Genomic DNA, 23,734 nt, shown 5'->3' with positions numbered 1-23,734 from the left:
ATTGAAATATCAGACTTTTGCTGTCTGCCTCTTAATTCTATTCTTCCCCACCCCCTTTTGGCAGTGCTGATCAGGCACTCTAACATTGTGCTACACCCTAAATTCCCAGTTCTACCAATTATGGGCGCTTACAGTTTTTAGTGTGTCGGTTCTTATCACAGTGAAATCTTTTTGACACTACAAAGCTTTACTTTTCCTAAAGTTTATTTTCTATGGCCATTATAAGTCACTTAGGGTTACCCTGTGTGTGTGTGTGTGTGTGTGTGTGTGTGTGTGTGTGTGTATGTAGTCTGCTGTTAAGTATTGAGGGTTTTATCATAACACATGATCCAAGTTTGCCCTGTCATAATTCATAGTTGAATCATGTCATTTGCAAGCTGTTCCATAAGAAGGATGATATACACTCCTTAATCACCTTTATCCATCTTTTGGAACAGTTTTGGGTGCAATATATTTGATTCATTAGGAGCAGTAAGAAATGAAAACAAACTCCTCCTTTACAAGATTATCCAGCTTTTGGTGTACGGTGATGTTGCCAGGCGTCTTTTTTTCCCTTCAGGCTGGATTCTGAAAGGGGCGGGGGGGGGGGGGGGGGGGGGTTCCCCGCAGTGGTCTATCTGCCCTCCGGCTAGTTCCCTCTGGACTGTGACGTGACTGACACAGGAGGTAAACCAAGCTCCCATTTCAATGTAAGCACGACAGTTTAGGACCACTGGTTTGAGGCAAATGGCTAATCCTAAGAATTGTTGCTTGTCCTTCAAGGCTTAGTTTAGATACAATTCAAACTACATCTTAGACTGTAAATATATGTCATATATTAAATGGAATGTGCACATTGTTATCTGACCATTAAAATACACTTGAGCTCTTAAAATCATTGTTTTACAAGGTAATGTAACAATTGTGTGTGTGTTTTTTTTTAATGTTAGAGGACTTATTCTGCCATTGATCTTTTAGTATTTTTAAGTTTGCTTACATGTGAGAATTCTACTGACTGTCCCTCTAATAAAGTTTAGGCTAGGAAATTATTATCCAGGAAATTATTACTGTCAAGTTAGAAGGGACTCTGGCATGATATAATAGGCTCATCTTACCTATAACTTTTGAAGTCTAGACTGCTCAACAAAATCATTTCCCACAGGGTGAAAGAGCTTTGTTTTGAGACAGGGTCTCATGTGGCTCAGGGTAGACTCAAACTTGCAATGCAATGGGGGGTGTCCTGAACTCCTGATACCCTTGCCTCCACTTTCCAAGTGCTGAGATTACGTGTGCTTGCCACCAGTCCTGGCAAAGTCATTTTTCAAGAAATAAACAAACAAACAAATTTCTCTGTTCTCTTAAATACCAATGATACATTTTACTTATATTTAAAATAGGATAGAAATGTTTTTACTTACATTTTTTTTTGGAGACAAGGACTCATATAACCTAAGCTGGTCTTGAAGTTAAGTAGCTGAGGGTGGCCTCAACCTCTCAATATTCCTGTCTCTACCTTCAAACTGTTGGGGTTATTGGTGTGTACCATCATACCCTGCTCCGTAAGTACACTCCGAAGCCCTATCTATGATTGTATTATATTTTTGAGATTACTGATTTGAAACTTGGTTTGCAACTGTGTGATAATGACAAAAACAATGAAAGTATAGAAAGGTGTAGAGGGTGGCAGAAGATAGAGGATAGGACTACAGTAATAGAATGGATACATTATGATTGATCAGAAGAAAAAATAGGGAGTCCCCTCCATTTGAGAAATAGAGCTTATTTTTCTCCTTCCCTCATTCACTTGGGCTTCTGTTTCCAGGGATGCAGTTTCTCATCGTCAGTATTGGGCCAACACACTCTTTTACCTTAAAAGGGTTAAATTATAAGATTCAAGAATTCATCCCCGAATTTGCTAATAGTTTTGCCATTTGAAAATCTCAAATATATCTCCTATAAATGAGCCAGATTTTCACTTAAATTCCAACTCTGAGATAAACATTTCCAGGGAGAGTTCTTCTATTACACAATAATAGAAGACGAACTTTTGTAACACGGGAAGTTCTAATACACTAACTAAACACGGCTGCTAAAACTTTTGGTAAATAAACAAAGGGCTACCTGCACCTGATTCACGCCCTGAAAAAGTGGAACTTTCCTCCAACTACTAGAAAAATTTATGCCAAAGACCGTTTACTCGTATGAAATTAATGCAGCAATCAATGCCTTTAGCTCTAACTGGTTCCACACTAGAAGCAGAAAGGAAAATGGCATCGAATGACCTAAGACTCACACACCTTATACCTCAAGCCCTTAAAGCAGTAAACAGGCAAAGCAGTGCAGCCTCGGATCTGCGCTTGGGGACTGAAAATGTACACCGTGGCCTTGTTTCGCTGGCCTACTTTCTGATATAAGCCGCTCTCTCGAGGCCCATGTGGAGCAGGCAGTGTCGTGTCTCCCCTGTCCACCTCGAAGGCTGTCCTGGGCCAGGAAGGAACTTTCTCCACCTTGAGGGAGCTGGCCATAGACGGGGCTAATGCGCTCTGCGCGTGGTAAGTGGTCACTAGTTATTTACGGCGGTGAAAGGACACTGATGTCGTCGTTTCTGAGGGTGGAGCGCCATGAGCCCTACGCGAAAGGCCGGGGGACCAGGAGAAAGGCTATAAGCGGCACTGAGCATGCGCAGCCGGCCGCTCTTCTTTCCCCCCCAGGCCGCCGGAAGTGGAGCTTCCGGAATTGGCGTCCGTGCGGGAAGTGGAGTCTCGGGGATTCGGGGTCCGGGCGTGATGACGCGCGTTCGCGGGAATACGTGAGGACGCAGGCGGGTGTTAGAGAGAGTGAGTTTCCGCGTCTCTTTGGCTAAGTTTGTGGCGTCGCTTCTGTGAGGCGTCTGTCGCCGCTTTCCGGGACCGCAGATGGAGGGGCCGGGGCTGAGATCCGGGATGGCGCGGGCCGGGCGGAAGCTCTGCTTTAGGGTTAGGGTCCGCCGGGCGGAAGCGCTGCTTTGAGACCGGGTGGGAGGTCGGAGCTGGCGGGGGCTGCTCTGGGTCTTCTTAGCCCCTCAGGCTTAGGGGCCGGGGCGAGGCGGCACAGACCAATCTCACCCGGATCGCTTGCCCGGGCGCATGGAGGTCCGGGCTTCCCTGATGGGCTTTTGATAGATTCCTCTGCTCTCAGGAAGTTTGAGGCGAAATTGCATCAGCCACAGAGCTTGCAGTGGCCGCTGTTTTGGGGGGACCGCCGCTTCCGTGTCAGTACGCAGGCCCATGCTAACCCAAGAAAGGCTGTTCCATGTTGTAGGGGACAGAAATACATCAGTCCGAAGGACTCATCTCTTTTCTGCTCACACAAAAAGCTCGTATCGTATGCTTTTCTGTTGTTCCAAGCTAGTCATTAATTATTTTTTTTAAAACTGTTGATATAGAATTATTGCAGTTAAGATTCAGTTGTCAAGGTATTTTAAAGTCCCTTTCAGTGGGTTCGTGGCACCCAGATTTTTGTTTTGTTTTGTTTTGATGTGTGTGGGGTGTCTAGTTATCATCCCTCTACTTTTTACTCCAACGTTCTAGCCTCCTTTACCGTCTTCCTGCTTCTGTTACTGATTCTGCTTCCACTCTTCTAGTGTTCTGACTCATTTCAGGAGAGCAGGTGGTCCTCAGAATAGTCACGCTTTGGTCCCAGAGTTGTCCGGATTATCAGCATCTTCTGGGAAATTGTTGGCAATACAGATTTTGGTGTCATACCTCTTCGAGCAAGCCTTCCGGTCCATTTCAGTGCTTCTGGGTGCTAAATTTCGTGAATAACTTAGCCGTAAAGAGTACTCATTGTGGAGTCACAGATGATGTTTGAATAGGGTGAGGTATTTCCTAGATATGGAACCTTGAGCAAATCACTTTACTGTGACTCCATAGTGCTAAGCATTCCATGTGAAAACAAGTAGATAGCACGAATGCATCTATGTTATGTTACTCAAAAGTCAGGCATTACTAAGTTACTAGACCTGCCTGAAGAAAGCAGATTGTGGAGGAAGGACAAATTGTAGGGTTAGATAGGAGTTTGAGTGCATGGATATTGTGACTGCTGCCTAGAGGAGACTTCTTTTATCCCAGTCACATTCTGAATAGTGAAAATGTAGACACAGGACAACTTTTTAGCTGGATGTGGTGGCTCACACCTGTAATTCCAGTGCTCTGGAGGCTGAGGCAAGGAGAAATCACAAGTTGGAGGTGAGCCTGGGATACATAATGAGACCCTATGCAATAAGGCAAAACAAACCCAGAAGGTTACAGCAGTAGGTACTGATACTCATATACACTGTAGCATTTTAGAAAATGGGATGATAGTAATTGTGATAAGGTAGTTAAAAGTTCTTTGGCCTTCTTGTTTCTTCAGCTTAGTGATACCAAAGGTTGGCCCAGGATTTGGTAAAGGCCAGAACAGAGTTGAACAGAAGCGTAGAAGTAGCACCACAAAGCCAAAGCTGATGATGTTTCTATCCTTATCTTTTGTCCTCAGATGTCATACAGCTCCATCATAGCAAAGAAGGCCTCATGTCCATTTACTTGAAGGCTCACAGTTAAGTTAGACATGGTCCCAACCTGCTGATTTTCTTCAAATGGCTACATGTAGCATTTTCTAAAAATTCTTCATTTCTCCAAGGATCCACCTAGGGGAACAAAGAATCCTTCAGGATTTGAAGCTGCTGCCCTAGAGCCTAGGCTTGTTACAGTATCAAAAGGGGCCAGTGACTAACTGTGGCCTGTGTGACACATGGCTTTGACTGGAGAACACTGGCACTATGGCCATGCTGAGACTCTGGGTTACCACGGGGAGTGAATTCTCGTGTTAATATGCCCCTTATGATATCAATTTCTATCAGTAATTGTTAACCTTACCACCAAAGTGATACTGTCCCATCATGAAACAATTGTTTTTCAAAAGGCTCCAACATATTTTCTTATTCTGTATGAGAAAGATGTGTAGCTATGGTTCTGGGTCAGACCAACCTGCTTGAATTCTGCCTCCCTTTGTGCATTGATTATGCCCTGTAGACAAAGTAGCATCTTTCCCCATTTTAATTTTTCACCCTGTAAAGTGGAAGTCATAGCAGTATCTGATACTACTAAGTTAAAGGAGATAATGTGTTGACTATTATCTGTTACGACATATATGTTAGGCAGTGTCTCTTGTTGAAAGGGGAAGAAATGATTATCAGTTTAATTCTGACTGCCCTGTTTATTTCCTAATCATCTTTTATACATGAGGTCATGTTATCACCTGGTCACTGCTCTTTTTAAGTGATAACGATGCTGAAGTGAGAGTTAAGATTTCATAATATTGTGAGAGAAAGCAAACACTTGGAGAAAGTTACAGCTCAGCTTGGTAGAAAAATTAGTTATTTCATAATCAGTGGTGTCTAGACATTGTTTTCACAATTTCCAGAAGATTAAAGATAATTAACATCAAAATATCTTTGATTATCCTATCACTGACTTCTTTGAGTACAGATAGCTCCGTCATATGAGTCATATAATGCTGTTTATATTATAGAAGATGATATCTCTGCAAATAAATGCATAAAAATGTTATTAGCCCTGAAATAATTGATATTTTTTCAATATATGTGCTTTACCTAGAACACTGGTGTGTTCTATCTTTTTTTTTTTAAGTACGAAGTCCGTATATTTTCTTCATGTTTTTACATAGCTATGAATGTATGAACATGGAATATACTTAGAGGCATTCATAGTAGGCCATACTTTTGTTAACTTTGTAGTGTATTATATGAGGGTAAGGACTAAATAGAAAAGTAAATAATCTGTACACTTATATGTATACATATATTAAAATTATTGTAAAAAGCCATTAAAACTTTGAAGCTGTTCTTTAAAAGATGCCTTTAATGGAGCCATTATTCCACCTGAGCAGCGATTCTCTGTTTGTTTAAATTTGAGCCTCTTCAGCAGAAATTTACACAGAAAGTTCAAGAGTGGAAAGGCTGTAAGATATGTGAGGTTGGAGGACACAGGCTCCTGATCCAGAATGTGTCTAGAGAGAACTGAGATTCTGGGGATCTATGCGTGAATCCCTGTCAGCAGCATAGCTCTGAGGGGGAGCTGTACCTGAAACCATGATGATGCTAAGAACCCCAAGTGCTTGGAATCCTTAGACGTGTCCTGCAGAATTCTAGGTTTGTCTTGGTGTATGTCTGGGTTCTCATATGGAGGCATGGGTGATTATTTAAAAAACAAAACAACCAACCAACCCCAAACAAATACAGTCTTCAGTCTGACCCATATTTTACAGACATAGGATTCCTTGCAGGAAAACAAACAACAACAACCCCCACAGCTTTTTAAAAATCCCTCTTACACTGTGACAGCTGTATCAGTATCCAAAGCTACTTAGTATTTTAACTGTTGTTTTGTATCATAAGTGACAGGGGATAGGAAACAACCAGTCAAAAGAGGTATACAGTATTACTTGTGTATACAAGCTACAATGTTTTTGTTGTATGCCAGTGTCTGATTTTCATTCATATGGTAAAGTAGTTTTTGTTTTACTGAATTTTTACTTAATAATGGCTCCTCATAAAAATGATTTCAGATCTAACCATTTGTTAGCTTGTTATTGGTAGTGGTAGTAGTAATACTGTCATTTTCACACATTGAGAGGGGTTTCCTGGTGACAGCTGGAGAGTGGGGGAGGGGGAGTCACTTTCAATCAACCAGCTGCTCCTTGCAGCATCATGGTGGTGATATTTCAAAGCTGGTGGATAATTCTGGCTGTATTCGGAAAAGAAAATGTGTCATATTTCTGGGATGCAATAGATAGTGTGCAAGAGCCCTTTGGGATCTAGATGATAGCCAACTGACAGCGTGTGCATTCAGGCTTGCATGTCGGTGTTATTTACCATCTAGTTTCTTGGACATTGTTACATGCACATCATAATTACAAAGCAATAAAGTCCAGTTCCATGGGGAGAAAGTCTCATTACTTTATGGACAGGAAGGGAAAATGAAAACCGAACTGGAGTGGTGTACTACATGCTTTTATGTGGTCTGCTATTTCATCTGTCTTCACCATGGCTTTAGGAAGCAAGCGGGATTTTCTTTATCCTGTGGATAAAGAACCAGGAAGTTCAGCAAGACCGAGGACATGGTGTGTCCAAGGTTACACAACCATATTTGATCTCCTCTCACTTTAACTTCAGGGATGTTACACCATCAGCTGTTTTCCCAGGGTACTAAATGACGTTTATTTTTAATCCAGAGTCACAGGAAAGCAATGAATGAAATTTATATATGTATTACAGTGACTTCAGATTTATAAGTAACATGTAATGTGCGTGTGTGTTGCAGCTATGCATAACTCTGGATTTTTTTTTCCCTTAGACAAGGTATTTCGGGCAACACTGAAATTTTGACACCTTTCTTTTCACAACTTTATAATTTTGTGTGTTGTAGTGAATGAATTGTGTTTCAAAATTTGAGCCATTATAGAAAGATGACATGTTGGCACGTAGTTTCTTCCCACTTAACCAGTATTCTTTTCTTCCTGTCAAGGCATGCTAATTTTGTATTAATAAGGGGCCTGTTGGTCTTCTAAATTTCCATCCTGAGAAGTCCTTTAATTTTTGTGAGATGGTTTTACTGTTTCATTGAGTTTGGGAGTCATTTCATCTTCTTCCTCATTGCTTGAGGACAGTGTTTATCCTAATGTTTTATTATTCTCTCACTCCCATAGAAAACCTTAAAGCTTGGTTCGCTCTTACCCCGGTGTGCATGCACACTTAAGTGCAGTTTTGAAGAAGTTCTTCATCATGTGCTAATGCTGCTGTTGATGCTTTCCCTTTCTAGGCCGTGGCTTCCTCCAAGGTCTAGCTTGTTAAACAGAGGAGTCTAGACTGATACAATCATGTTCTTCATGTGGTTTCAGACACATACACTGCCTGTTCCAGGCTTGTGATTAGAGAAATGTGTCTGTTCATGCATTGAGTGAAGTGAGAATTGAATGGGTGAATCTCTGGAAAGCGCCCAGAACCCTTCCTGAAGGCCACGAGACTGAAGAGATTGAACCCTTTTCTTTTGTAGTAGATGAGTGCAGGTGTTTACCTGAAGATCTACGTAGACCTTTTTATCCAGTGGCACTTTATTTATGCCCTTACTCTATACTTACTTTCCATGAACAGTGAAACAGAGATGAAGTAGAAGACCACTTCTGTAATTACTTCTAGTTCATTCTGTGGTGATAGATTGTGTACCCTAATAAAATGTGCCTGAAGAACAGAGGACAGAACAAGCCACTAGATTAAACATAAAGGCCAGACAGTGCTGTCACACACCTTTAATCCAGCACTCACAAGGCAGAGATCTGTCTGGATCTCTGTGAGTTCAAAGCCACCCTATACTACATGAGATTGATTCAGTCTAGGAGAGAAACAGAGCCAGACAGTGGTGGCACACACCTTTAATTCCAGCACTTGAGATCTCATGCTTTTGCTTGGGAAGCACACATGCCTTTCATCCCAGGAATTGATGGCTGGGTGGAGAAAGGTATATAAGGCGTGAGGAGACAGGAACTTGAGGCTTTTTCAGGCTGAGGAGTCCTAGAGGTAAAATGTGGCTTCTTCCTTTGTCTCTCAGATCTTTCAGCAATTACCTCAGTATCTGGCTATGGGTTTTTTGTTTTTTATTAATAAGACCTTTTAACATTCGAGCTACACATTCTTTAAAAGTGACAGTTTGGTATAAATAGAAGACACAGCTAAGACTCTCTGCTTTTCCTTTTGAGACTCTTCCTCATCTAGTGCTCAACTGAGCATAAACATTGAGGAGGACTTCCTGAAGAAGTTGCTCTTGTTCATGTCCTTAGCGCTCTACTCCTTCGTCTTTAGGAACAGCATGTCTGCAGTAGACCGTTGAGATACAGCCCATGTGACCTCCATGTTCTGGTTCTCTTATGGGCTTTGTTATCTCCTTTGTTAGTCTAAAGGAGATGGCAATGCTTGAAATAAACTCACACCTCCTTGTGAGCACTTTTGTAAATGTGTGGTTTTGTGGGTAGACATCTTTGATTGCAAACAGAAGAAGCAAACCTATCTAATTTGATGTGATTCAAGTAACTTCATTAAAGACAAGAAATGTACTGGAAGCTATGTGGATGAGCCTAGATTGAATGGAAAATCCAAATGGCCATGCCTCAGTCAAGATGAGTGAGATTCGTATAGACTTGGCCACGTCCTTCAAGTGACTGTTGTATTAGTCCCAATGCCATCAGTACTAGTTTTCTCTACTCAGATTTTCAGTTCCAGGGCAAAGCTGTTACTCCAAGTTAGCTTACCCTCACTTTTGATTGAAAGTCCTTTTTTTCCCCATTATCACACTGAATAGGGGTAGGCCACAGACTCTTGTTAGAGGAAGAATGAGGTATTTATGCTAACGAGGCAGAAATCCCCAACCTGTCCCGATCATCAAGATCATCAAGTAATTGCCGATGTCCTGTGTACTTCGTGGGAACGCACCAGGTCTTTGAAGTATGGCTGCTTTCTCCACTTGACTAGTTTTTGTGCAGAGTGCATTCAGTCCCATAAATAATTCAGAAACAGTTCACGCACAGATGAAATGAGGGGTGGCAGTGGCAGGCAGTACTTTCTCACAGACTTGGGATAGACAAAGAAATCTGATGTAGAGCAAAGATGAGATTGGAAGTCCTTAAATCCTCTTGAAGGGCGTGATCATGGGATGCTTGCATTGTGGTCCCCGAGTGCACCCTGGTTTAAAACCTACAGCTGCAGGCCTGTCAGTTGGGAAACTATAATGAGCTCTCATTACACTAAAACTTCTGGTCTGAGCGAGGAGGAACTGGCTCATGATTGATACTGGAAATCATAAGTGTTGACGGGGCAGAAGTGGAGTTGGCGCAACCTAGAGATGTGGAGCAAGATTGAGGATTATATGCAAAACTAGTAGCTTCAGTTTCCCAGTCACTTTTTATGTGTAAATACAGTCTGATCACCAGTGTTGAGCCGATAGCACCTTTAAAAGGAAGAGGAAAGAAAAATTTTGTCAGCTGACATCTTGAGATTTTTTTTTTTTAATTTTTAATCTCCATAAATGAAGGGTCATTAAATTCTGACGGTATCAGATTATTTTGACAAAAAGTGGCTTGAGATTTTATTATATAGTTTATTTTAACTAAAATTAATTTATGGGGCCAGTGGGATGGCCCGGTGGATAAAGATCTTTGCCTTGAAAGCCTGATGGCCCGAGTTCAATCCTAGGATCCTGCCCATGTACAGGTAGGAGGAGTGAAAACCAACTCCAGGAAGTTGTCCTCTAATGTCCCCGTGAACGCTGTGGTACATGCTCGCCCTTCCCAACACCTTCATGCACATGCACAATAATAGAAAATAATGACAACCCTGCTTTCATGATTCTTTCACATACTGTACTGTTTAAAAGGTATGTATATAATTGAGTCACATGATACATCTTAAACATGTGGGATAGAATTCTTAGAAAATGTTAATCACCATCTTATAAAATCAGAAGTTTTTCCAACTTTTTTTCTTAAGATCTCTTTTAGTTTATTTATGTGCGTAAACCACTATCACCTCTCAATTTATGGTTGTATGGTGTGGATGTTTGAAGTCTCCATTGGTCCTTACAAAACCGAATTAGCCTGTGTTATCCTGGGAAAAACTGATAATTTTCTTGAGGTCTATTGGTCAGTGTGTTGTTCAGCTCCTCCTACGCATCATGCCCTTAACTACACTGCCCTATACTGCGTGCATTAATATTTCTGACCTTAGGTATAATTTTGCCAAAAAGAATCAATGTGTTCCTTTTCCCCAAGCCCCTCTGTTGACACCCCCATGCCCTGACAACTTTTATGTTATGAAACTGTTAGACTGTGTTATCCACCATCAAGCTTCTGTTTGCTGTGCCTGTGCCAGCCGCCCCGTAGTATAGCATTGTGCCCTGTGAAGCCTTTTGTCCTTCGTGTCTCACAGCCGCAGCCTGACAGTCTTTCATGTGGAATTCAGCAAGATTGCTTTTCATCCGACAAAGCTGACTGTTGCTTTCTAGGTGAAAAAAAAAATAATTAAATGCTTTTAAAGATGTATTTGATTAACAGGAAGCTGATCTGTGTAAATTAATTATAACTGTAATGATGTCATAGCCCTGTCTTTTGTTATTAAGCAGGTAATTGACCAGGAGTTGAGAAGCTTATTGTAACTGACGGTTAACAGTTTGACCTTGTGTGCTGTCTGGAAGGGAAACATGCACAATGAATGTAAATGCAGTTAGTTCATTGGGCTGTGTGTGTTGTCAGAGCATCTGATCTTGGGGTCTTGTTTCCATTCTTTCATTACTTCTTTGTTGAAATTGCTAGCCTAGCGTATAGTTCCAAACTGGACATTATCCTTACGTCTCTCACTAAAAGCATCTCACCAAACACAAATGTCTGTGTCCTTGAAGAACTGTAATCAAGACGTGAAACCTTGGCATGTTTGGGATATATGCTCCAGGAAACAAATACAAAAATGGATGGGATCTGGTTTTTAAAGTCTGTGTGAAGGAACGTAAGGCAAGTTTTGATGGAGGGACATGGGGGGACACACTTGCAAGGTGGAGAGTTTATTTCATATTGTAATTTGGCCAAGTAAGTTAAGAGTACTTAAGAATAACTGGATAATGGGAACCTTGACCTTTGATGAGTTCTGCTAAAGATGGGAATGTAAGACTCATAGACTAGATATGCCCAACTAACAGCTGTTCCCAGGGGTTAGTCACCTCACTCCCCCCAATGCTAACTGTACAATCAGTCCTGCTAAAGTAGGACATAAAATCATGATGCTATGCAAAAATCACTCCAAGAACTAGAGAGCTTGGAGACAGATAATGTCAAGAGAACAAGATGTCAACCATATTTAATGGTAGCGTGGTTTACATGTACTAAATGGAAGTATGTGTGAGTATGGCAGAAAATGTGGTTCTCTCTATTCAGAAAGACATGGGCCTTGCTTCTGAAAGTGCTTGTCAGGACTGCAGGCTGTAACTTACTGTCCAGTGGTGTGAAGAAGATGGGATCTAAAAATGAATGAGGGAGCGGTGGGTGTTGAGTGTGTCTACTCTGTACTATTTGCCTGAGCTGGGTGCGATTGTCTGCATGCATCATATGTGGATTTATATTCAAATGGTTCTCTAAGTATCAGGTGAGTTTGAACACATTTGCTTATTTCGAAAGATACGTTTTAGCAGAACCCACCAGACTATTTGCTATTTCTGCACTCTTCCCTGGACACCCATGTTCTCAGGGTTGAGAGTACAAGCTCACTAGATCCTCCTTTAAAATCCCTTTTCTCCATTTACCTACTTTTTTTCTCCCTCTTCAAAGCTTGGCTCAAGCAAGGAAAAAGCCCTAAGTTATCTGAATTGAATTTTGACTTCACCATATTCTACAGTAAGTAAGAAAGTTTGCATATTACTGGCACATTGCTCAAAAGCATGTGTATTTGTGGCAAAGGACAGCATTAAACTCAGATGGCTGAGGCTCTCAGCAGGAGAAAGACACCCACTTATCAGGTGAATATAAGCCTACCCTAGCTCTGCTGAGATTTTTCACAAGGAACACAGAGGCTGAGTGGTACTATGTACCAATACAAAGATAGTTCCCTGGGCAGGACTGAAGCCAGGGACCCTGGAGAGTTACAACGTCAAGCTTTTCTGCAAACTGGACTGTGGTCTCATTCAAAGCAGTGACCCCTGAGCCATGTTATTTTAGCTAAATCCTGGCTTGTCCACACGATGAGTACGGATAGGCTCTGCTTCATCATGGTCAGAGGGTTGGCCAGGATAGTCTTACTCTTGAAGTGAACGCATAACTGAGGATTAACGAGTGCTGTGTATGTGTGTAAAGTTGGCCAATGGTCTCACTTATTTTTGATGTGTATTTTTAGAGTCGATAGCAGAGTAGAAGTGTGTGGAGTTTTTTTTAACAGTCATTTAAAACAATAGATGCTAAGACTCAGATTTTCAGAACTCTGGGCTGCAAAGCAGCCTGCCTGATGTTTCAGCTCAAGAAATATATCGTTTCAGAAGTTGATGGTTTGGGGGATCCAGAGCCACAAAGGTGAGGACTCAACTGAACTGAGCAGATGTAGGCCGGCTGGGGTTACTGTGGCCTGTGTGACCGTCATATCATTCTGATTCGTTACTTTTCAAAATCCGTGTTGCCTTGGGTGTTACTCATCTCATTGCTTTGACAAAATACTGGAGAAGAGCCACTAAAGGAAGGAAGGGTGTATGTTGGCTTGTGCTTCCAGGGCTCGCCATGGCAGAGAAGGCATAGTGACTGGAGCCTGAGGCAGCTGGTCACATTGCATCAGCTGTCAGGAAGCAGGCAAGTGAATATCATGTTCAGCTCTTCTTTTTCATTCAGTCTGGGATTCCAACCCAGGCAATGGTGCTGCTCACACTCAAGGTGGCTCTTCGTACTTCAGTTAACCTAATCAAGATGATTGCTCATTAGCATACCCCAAAGCTGGTCTTCTAGGTGATTCTTGGTCCTGTCAAGTTGAAGGGGTTAATCTTCATATCTGGGGAGCCCTGCACATTGCTCACCAATATCAAAGCCTTTTTTTTTTTTTTTTTAAAGTTTTGGCTAATGTCCCTATCCCTTGGGAAATGTAATTTTGAATCTTCATTTTTTTCCCCTGTGTAATATAAATTAACTGGTTCATATGCTGTTTGGTTGCTACTGCTATTGATAAGTTCAGAGCATTTCCTGAATCTTCAGTTCCTTTCTGGATTGTTCTGCTCTCACTGATGCCAGCGTATCTCACGTGGTTCTTTTACTCTCAACTTCTAGTCCTCAGCAGAGTAGAAAAGTTGGTTTTTGTTGAGGAATTTTTTTTTTTTTTTTTTTTTTTCGAGACAGGGTTTCTCTGTGTAGCTTTGCGCCTTTCCTGGAACTCACTTGGTAGCCCAGGCTGGCCTCGAACTTTAAGGTGTGTCACTTTTATTTATGTTGCATTTGTTTAACTCTGTGAAGCTGTGTTATTTTGCCTGTCTAAAATACCTGATGGTCTAATAAAGAACAGAATGGCCAATAGCGAGGCAGGAGAAAGGGTAGGCAGAAAGAATATATAGAAGGAGAAATCTGGGGGAAAAAGAAGAGCCAGAGGAGGAGGAATCCAGGCATCAGTCACCCAGCTACACAGCAAGCCACGGAGTAAGAATAAGATTTACAGAAGTAAGAAAATGGGGAAAGCCCAAAGGCAAAAGGTAGACAGGATAATTTAAGCTAAGGAAAGCTGGCAAGAAACAAGTCAAGCTAAGGCCAGGCATTTATAACTAAGAATAAGTCTCCATGTGTGATTTACTTGAGAGCTGGGTGGCGGGCTCCCCAAAAGAGTAAAAGGAAATCCAACAACAGTTTTTGATATGGGAGTGGGGGTAGTTTGTTTTCCTGTTTTATGTTTTATTTATTCAAGCCATATGCCTCCCTCTTTAGTGATGACGTCAGGGCAGAGGCTAGAGTCTAACCTCTCTGCTCTGCCATCTTCCTGGTTAGGTGCAGCCGACCTCACCTTTTACCAGCACTCCGACTCAGTGTTAACACTGCTTCTTGGGTTTTGTGAAGTACAAAGAGCAGAACCACCTCATCTTCAAATCTCTACCCCGATTGTGTTTATTGTCTCAGATACGCATTTTAAGGTTCAGGAATGGAGGACCACCTCATTTGAAACAGTTGTTCCATATTTAATTTAAACTCTTTTCATAGCTACCAACTCCCCTTTGCTTCAGCAATGCTGTGTTTACACAGATAAGGCTGCTTGCATGTCGGTGGGCTCCAAAAAACCTCCTGACTCCAGAAAACCCCATGTGTAGTATTTGGAGGTGGATCATGTGGGAAGTGATCAGGCCACATGGGTGTGAGGCATGTATGGATGTATGGGAGCCATGCTTTATAATGGGTACAAGGCATGAATGGGATGCACGCCTTATGAAAAGCCTAAGACATCCCTGTGGTCTATTCCCTACTACCTCTAAGGCTCTCATCACAGTGACGTCACTTTGCTGCTCTAATCTCTGCTTTCTGGCTTATAAAATGAGGAGTGATTTTTCCTTCACCTAGTGAAGTACCTGCTTATAGTGGGTTGAATTAAGGGATGCCAAAAGCATCTAACATAAGATTTTCTTTGTGCTTTTAAATCATTGGCATTATCACACTTTTAATGACAGATCTCATTAAGTTCTAATTAAACCTCATGGTACATGTTATAAATAAATGTTGACCTAAAATGAAACAAGATTGATTCCTTTCAGTACTGTTAAAGAGTTGCTTCAGGGTTTGTTTTTTTCCTCCAAGAAGCATTCATATGGGAGAGAATAGGTGTCAGACTTTGTTGTTTGTTTTGTTTTTGTAGCCCTGGCTATCCTAGAACTCACACTGTAGACCGGGCTGGCCTCAGACTCACAGAGATCCACCTGCCTCTGCCTCCCGAGTGCTGGGATTAAAGGTGTACACCCATGCTGCCTGGTGGGTGTCATACTTTTTAATAAGAATTTCTCATCTTGTGACTTATGTCAGAAGACCCTGGCTAGGTAGAGGGACATTGAACTATTTCCTGGGCTGCTCCACCATCACAGTTTCGACAGATTTTTGTTTACATACTAAATAGGCATCTGAGGCCCTTGTTACCTGCTGTATGAGTGCAGATCAGGGAACTTGGCTTTCATGAGTGATGGTGAGCAGGTGGGGCCTTTCAAAGGCATCAAAAGGGGCCAGTCATTGTTGCTCTTGTGAGACACAAGCATCCAGGGGCTTGGCTCCTACACTGCAAAGTCTGCCTAAGAGCTGGGTGTGAGTCCTAATAGTCCAGTGTATGGGTATTGTCCCCTTGGTCTTTCTTATCTGTATAAGGAAAATAGAATTTGTTACAGTTTCACACCAGCATTACTGGAGGGGTATTCACTGGGTTTGGAATTGGGAACATGCACTTGTAAGTAGATTGTGTCTACTATACTTCGCTTCCGTGCCCTCTGGTGGGAAGAGAGCCCATCTTTGACTGTTCATCATGGAGATGAGCGAGTCCATGTGACTGTCCATCTGCAGAGAGGGCTTTGTGTATGAAGCACTTTGGACAGAGGAAGTAGAGGCCAGGCATTTCAGCATCTTTAAGTGTCAAGGACAGAGAAGCACCACTAAGCTATTTCTATGGATAACAGCTTCAGGGTGGGCACCAACACAAGCAATTTTCTTGATGAGTGCTGGGTAGACCAGCTAGTATATAAAACAAAACATGCTTTCATAATATTATAAGAACTAAGTGAGATGAAACAAGTTACACATGTCCACTTTTAATCTAAATGTGTACCTATCAGCCATTGTTGGAAAGTATAGAGATTATCATAAGACTTTAATTCCTAGGCTGAGCCTAAGTGGGTCAATGATGATGATAAAGATGTGTGATCAGCGGATACCTAGAGTTCTTACATTTCAAGAATTGTTGTTAGTCATCGGTTGTAGAAGGGAGGTCTTGTTATTTGCCAGCGTCAAAGGTAAGGGGTTCAGGCATAGATTAAGAATTTACTCAAGATCTGGGTGTGGTGGTGCACACCTTTAATCCCTGTACTTTTGAAGCAGAGGCAGGTGGATCTCTGATGTTTGAGGCCAGCCTGGTCTACAAATTTGGTTCCAGCACAGCCAGGCCTGTTACATAGAGAAACCATGTCTCGAAAAAACAAACCAAAACCAAAACAAAAAACAAAAAACAAAAAACAAACAAACAAAAAAAAAACCCCCAAAAAACAGGATTTACTCAAGATCATTTAACTCTTTTTTTTTTTTTTTTTTGGTTTTTCGAGACAAGGTTTCTCTGTGTAGCTTTGCGCCTCTCCTGGAACTCACTTGGTAGCCCAGGCTGGCCTCGAACTCACAGAGATCCGCCTGGCTCTGCCTCCCGAGTGCTGGGATTAAAGGCGTGCACCACCACCGCCCGGCTCAAGATCATTTAAATCAGGATTTAAACCAGGGCCTTTTGGCCCCAAAGTCCATCCTGTTAACCATGACATGCTTCATGTTTTTTGCAAGGTCAGAAAGGTATTTGATGGCTCATAGGGGAGGTGGTGTGATGAAACTGAATTTTAAGCAAATTGGATCAGATTTTTTAAGTAGATTAGGGGAAGTATAATGTGCTGAAAACCCGGCATTTGTGGGTTGTGTTATCATATCAATACGTGGTTATTAACGGCTGCTCACTTGTCTGGGATATTAAATCCTCACTCCACATTATCATGTTTTAGCTATGTCAGCCTTCCATGTGATTGGTGCTAACTAAGGCAAGCTATTTTTTCTTAGTTTTTTGAAAATTTATTGTAAAACAAAAATCCTGCTGCAAATAAAAAAGGCAAGCTATTATTATAAAAGACAGTTGGACTTTGTCCCATTAAGGGTGAGGAAGTTTTTGAATTTGTGAAGATTGTGACTGAGGAAAAAGAAAGGAGGAGCCACGTGTCTTAAAAGCCAGGTCTTCTCACTGAAAACCAGAAGACACAGGCAGTGATAATCAGGCGGTCTCCAAACTGGCGTTCCAGGCTGGGTGGCTGTAATAACAAAGGCTCTGAATTTGGAGAACCATTGTACTAATGGTCTCTGCAGACCTTAAAAGAAGACAGACAGTACTTTCTCTGGAGCAGAATCCAGGTTGTGGGCATTTCCACGAATAGATGCTGGAATGCAATTATTGAGAATGTCATGGTATTCATGAAGACTAGACTCCCATTACTTTCTTAATAAAATTTGATTCCAGTATTCATGTTTTATTCATGAAGTCCGTTTTTGTTCATTTTATTGTCTCCATCTCTTTATATTTCTCTGTTAAATGGGAAGTAAGAAAACAGAGCCCGATTCCAGTTCCCTTTGATTTTGTCATTAGTACAGTTCACGAAGCCACTTAACAGATTTTAGAAGGCTAGAAAGAATTGTTGTTTGTGTGCCACTTGTCATCAGCTGATTATGACGTCTGATGAAGATTCCACACTGTCTCCCCCAGGACTCCCTATTTACTAGTCAACTTAGGTAGATGATGCTTTCTGGTAAATTGAACATGGTGTAATGATGTGAAGCTGTACCATCTGCTATTATATTTAATATTTAAATGTTAAGTTTGGAAAGCATAATTTATATGCCATTTGATAAAACTTGGAGCAGACCTTTTTGAAATGCATTGATTTATTTGAAAATAGACCTGATTTTGTTGGTAAGTAGTCAGTTAAAAAAAAAAATTCTTGTCTTTCCAGTTGTTTAGCTTGAAGTGTTTAGGCCCCCCCCCCCCCCCCCCCCCCAGGCAGTGGGATTGGGACTAGTCCCTGGTGCATGAGCTGGCTTTTTTGAGCCTAGTGCCTATGCTGGGACACTTTGCACAGCCTTGGTGCAGGGAGGAGGGGCCTGGACCTGCCTCAACTGAATGTACTAGGCTCTGCTGACTCCCCATGGGAGAACTTGCCTTGGAGGAGGTGGGAATGGGGGTTGGGGTTGTGGGGGAAGGCTGGGGGTGGGAGGAGGGAGGAGAGGGGAATCCGTGGTTGGTATGTAAAATGAATAGAAAAATCTCTTAATAATAAAAAAAAATGAAAAAAATTCTTGTCTTTCACTGACTGTTAATGCATCTTACACTTTTTTAATTTTCAGGAATATATCTTGAATATCTGCATTGTAATTCAGATCTCCTAGGAGCTAAGGAAACTACTACCTTTTCAAAAATGAAAGTGTGCCAGTAAGTTTTATTAGAGGAATAAAATAATTGTGTTATGGTGCTGGGTGAAAACAGTCTCCTCCATTGACTCTTCAGTAACAAGTAGAGAAAGAAGTTTCTTAAGTTTGTGCTTGAAGAGTCATGAATGGTAAGCTTTCTAAGAATGTTCCAGGTCAGCTTATCCTGTCTTAGAGAAAGCAGATGCATTGAGCCAAGCAAGGGCAAGATGCACTGGTGTTTTCTGGCTATTCTCATGGTCCTTTGAATATGTTAATGTGCTGTTTGTTATGCATCACTTTGTTATCTGGCTCTTGCAATTAAGAAAGCAGAGATATTTTTACGTTCAGTGGGAACATTTTCTCTTTCCATAGCATTTTGCATGGTTTGCAGTAATTAGAAACGCCCTCTGTGTACATTTGAAAGGATTTTGCACTATTTACAGGCTGATGTGTTCTTCTTAGCTGTGCCATGCTGTTGAAGGGCATCCAATTTTCCCCTCAACATCCCATAGCCCAGAGGAATTGTGGTGCCAGTTTTTGCAGTTCAGCCAGGTGCTTTCTTTGTGATTTCACCTTTCTTCATGGTGCTTTCTCTCGATCCAAGCTTGTTCTGTGATTTCTGGAGGATAAGGGGTGAGTTGAGTGCACTTGTATGTGGTGAACATTTCTGAATGCATATTGTGTTCTCAGGAATGTAAAGTTAGTGTTTTATCATATCATTAGCCTTACATTATGAAGATGTACGTGCATACCACTTCATACTCAGTAGGAAAGCTAGAATAAGAAACACGGATAAAAAGCAAAGGTTCTTAATATGATGAAGTCGGAGGCTTTGCGCCCTACGAGAGTGAGCACACAATGGTGCATGAGTTTAAAAAACAATTTATTACTCAAAAAGTTAAGACAGAGTTGCTGTTTTTCCCAGTAACTCTACTCCTAGGAGTGCGTGTTCATACAGAGAATAGCATACTAGGATCATGGGAGCATTATGCATCATAGAGCCAGGCTGCAAACAGTGGACAATCCCATCTGATAAGTAGAGAAAGAAGATATGGTGCGTCTATACAATGAAGTATTACTTGAATATAACAAGTGTTGGTGTAATATGAGTGATCTTTGGAATAGAAAAAGAAGTCAGATGCTCTGTATTGAATAATCGCACATGAGAAGTCCAGAAGAGACAATGGACAGGAATTAGGCGGATAATTAGTAAGATCTGGGGGAAGAGAGGCATTGAGACTGCTAAAAGGCATGGGGTTTCTTTTTGGCACCAAGAAAGTTCTGGAATATTGGTTATGGTTACACAACCTATGAATATACTAAAATCCCCTTAGTTGTGCGCTTCAAGAGTGTGATTATTATGGTATGTGAATTATGTATGTCTCCGTTTAAAGAATTCTAAACTTAGGTGTTTAGAAAGTCGGGTATTTAGAAAGCTCTCAGCCTGGGCAATAGCAGGCCTTTGATAAACACTTGTTAATCACATTTCCCCTATGATTTTTTTAAAAAGAATATTTATGTAAAATTGTTAAATGAAATTTGCCAAAGGTCTCGGAGCAGTAATGGCACACCATTGATCTTTCTCAGCTCTGTAACAATAAACAGTTTCTTGGAGAGGGAGCCACACAATGTAAGATGATTTCAGTGAATTTGTTGCCCTTACAATAATACAGAGACCCCAGTCTTCAGCGTGGCGTTTAATTACTCCCATTAAGACTCTATCATGTCTTTTTCTCTTGTGGAATTAATTTGGTTAGTATCACATACCAAATTGGGAATAGAATTTATAGCTTGTATATATTCTTGCAATTTAATGGTTTCAGTTCTTATTGAACATTTAAATCTGAAAATTGAGATATATACTGCCTTGGTAAATGATAATGGTGAAATATTTTCTGCTTTGCAAGTAGAATTGAAAATTCCCTGTAATTAGTTTCTTTTCCCTTTCTACTCCCCCGGAGACGCACTGGTTTCTCAAGTTATGAATTCAGTTTCTTTGTTTATTCTAGCCGCGTAGTTTTTCTTATTACATACCTGTTTAATTTTTAATTTCTCATTAAAAGTAAATATGGCTAATTTCCCCATCAATATTCAAGAAATCTTCCATGTCTCTGCCACAGCCTTGATATAGTGCTGTCTAGTGTATATTACCACATAATTAAAATGGCGTTTTGTTTGCCAGATAGTTCTGGCAAAGCAATCTGTCAGTGCATTTTAAGTGACTCACAGGTTCCTTTCTATGAAGTTGATAGAGTGTTCTGAAAGGTAGAGTAATGCACATCACATGGTGGGAAGATTGATACAGCTGTGGGCAAATAGAGATCGTGAAGGTGTCCTGGTCTTCTGGTTTTATATGCTGGTTTGATAAACCTTGACTGTGGAAGTCCTAGGCTCTAGTAGGGGTATCTCCCACTATTGTTCTGCTGAACAATCATGTTGTCTACCGCTTTCCAAGTACTCATGTTCATACCCCAAAAGTGCTGTTCTTAGCCTGCTGTCTTAGTTGGGGTTCCTGTTGCTGTGGTGAAACACCATGACCCAAAGGAAGTTGGGGAGGAAAGGATTTCTTTGGCTTACAGTTCCACATCATAGTCCATCACCAAAGGAAGCTAGGACAAGAACTCAAACAGAGCAGGAACCTGGAGGCAGGAGCTGATGCAAAGGCCATGGAAGGGTGCTGCTTAGTGGCTTGCTTCTCCTGGCTTGCTCAGCTTGGTTTGTTAAAGAGCCTAGGATCACTAGCCCAGGGGTGGTAATAACCACAGTGAGCTAGGCCCTCCCCCATCAATCACTAATTAGGAAACTGCCCTACTGGTTTGCCAACAGCTTGATCTTATGGAGGAATTTTCTTATTTGAGCTTCCCTCCCCTCTATACTTTGTATCAAGTTGGCATAAGACTATCTAGCACACCTTCCTCAGATACACTTCTTACTGCAGCAGGCATTGGTTAATGCAGAAATCCGTAGCTGTCCAAAGGGCTGAGAATAAGTGATGGTGGAGTGTTTTGCCCCAACTTGGACAACTTTAATACCTGTATTAGTAACTTTTCTGCCACTGTGATAAAAACATCATGTCCAAGGCAACCTATACAAGAAATCGTTTAATTGTGCTTATGGTTCCAGCAGATTGGAGTCCATGATAGCAGAGTGAAGGCATGGTGGCAGGAATAGATGAGAGCTCGCCTCTCAAACCTCAAATGCAGGAAGCTGAGAACATACTGAAAATGGCATGATTCTTTTGAAACCTTAAAGCCAGCCCACTATGACACACTAAGAAGGCCATACCTTCCAACCCTTCTCCAATACTTCCACTACCTTGAGACCAAGTATTCAAACATATGAGCCTGTAGGAACCATTCTCATTCAAACCCCCATGATCCACCCTCAGAGGCTTAGGCAGGGAACATTCTCAGAAGAGGGAGTGGAAAGAATGTAAGAGCTGAGAATGGGGAGGGAGGTGTGCAGTAAAAAGATGTCTTCTGGGCATGACCTAGCCATTGCACTCATGAACTCACTACAGCCATGGTTCTGTACACACAATCTGTACAAGATTGGACCCGTCAACACTCCATCATGGATGAAGTAGGGACTAGTGAGGCCACGTCCTTCCCCAAAGGATTATCAGCAATCAAAGCTTGGGTGAGGGCAAGTGTATTACTATCTTCAGTGATGTAGCCACAGATAAGTGGCCCTTGCTCCATGCAGTGCTCCAGCAAGTAACTCTAAATTCACAAGAAGAAAACATGAAAGTACATGGGGAAGGGGGAACTTGTCTAGAAGAGTGCCAGTGGGAGAGTTGGGGGGATGATGTGAAGATGACTAAAGTTCATTATATGCTATATAGAAGAATAAGAAACTGATTTTGCTGAACTGATTTCAACATAAGTGATGTGACCTTATAGAAGTGAAAATACTAGCACTTCCCCAGCACCTCCTTTGCTCCTAGAATGTTTTAGCAATCCTGGGATATTGCTAGTTATTCCGTTTTAGAGCTACGGGCTCACTTAAGGTGCTCCTAAGTAGAAGCTTTTTTTTTAATGTTTTTTTTTCTTTAAATATTTTAATGTTTTAAAATTAAAGTATAGTTGCATCATTTCTATAAAGCCCATGCATTGTCTAGTGTGCTCAGTTATTGCTCCCTGGAGTTGGTAGCTGAGAAATCTCCATGCGAAAACACACATCAGTAAATGAACATTTTTCTGAACATCTGTTACCATCTCTACATGTTTTTCCTGTATCTCTACCTGACTCCCCACCCCCCACTTTCTGTTCTTCTTTTCAAACCCTTGATCCTTTTTATGGACGTGTTTTTAGCCTGTCTCTATCCACCCCCACCCCGTCCTCTCATGAACAAGAACCACCAGTTCCTCTCCAAAGTCAATACCTTCTGGATTAGTAACTGTGCTTCTCAAACCACTGGAGGACTTACTTAGCTCTCCATGGTTCAAATTAGGATGGGCTCATTGGCCTCTGCTTTACATCTGTGTCAGCCAGGCAGCCTTGTGTCTCATGGTTAGCTGGCCGGTGGCCGGGACCATCGGAGGACAGGAGCCTGTGCCGACTGGCCCAGACACAAGCCCACACAGGAACAGACATCTGCAGCACATCTTGGGGCCAGGTTTGGGCTTCTTGTAGTATCCACCCCTCTGCTTTCTGTCATCCCAAGCATGTCACAATGCCAGCTTCAGTCTGGAGGGTGACATGGAGGGCCTCTGACACACAGAACTCTTCCTCGTCACTAACTCAAATGAACTCACATGAACAGACAATCTGTCGCCACCTCCGGCGGAACTGTGTGCCTGTGTCCCTGGGCTTCCTCTCTGTGCTTACAACATCCCGTGGCAGTGGTTGGCTTACTTCTTAGTGACAAGTGAGCTTTTAAACAAGGACTGTATTTTTCAGTGTAGGATTTGGCACATAGGTAAGTTTTTAAAAGCTTATGGCCAATGAAGAATTTAGGGAGTTGACACCTGGTAGTATGAAAATTCAG

The 23,734-nt window shown here is 41.7% G+C and overlaps 1 protein-coding gene across 1 annotated transcript in view; it reads left to right on the top strand.

The window, feature by feature from the left end:
• Nucleotides 1–2,693: 2,693 nt before the first annotated feature.
• Rhbdd1 (rhomboid domain containing 1) overlaps nt 2,694–23,734 on the top strand; it is a 122,932-nt gene continuing 101,891 nt past the window's right edge. Inside the window, exon 1 of the mRNA XM_059278887.1 lies at nt 2,694–2,816. The gene's annotated coding sequence lies outside the window, so the exon portion shown is untranslated. The remainder of the gene's footprint in view (nt 2,817–23,734) is intronic.

The sequence above is a fragment of the Peromyscus eremicus genome, chromosome 13 (genome assembly GCF_949786415.1).
Source record: "Peromyscus eremicus chromosome 13, PerEre_H2_v1, whole genome shotgun sequence".
NCBI lineage: Eukaryota > Metazoa > Chordata > Mammalia > Rodentia > Cricetidae > Peromyscus > Peromyscus eremicus.
Note: the sequence above shows the minus strand (reverse complement) of the source record. Positions and strands in the feature narration are given on the sequence as shown.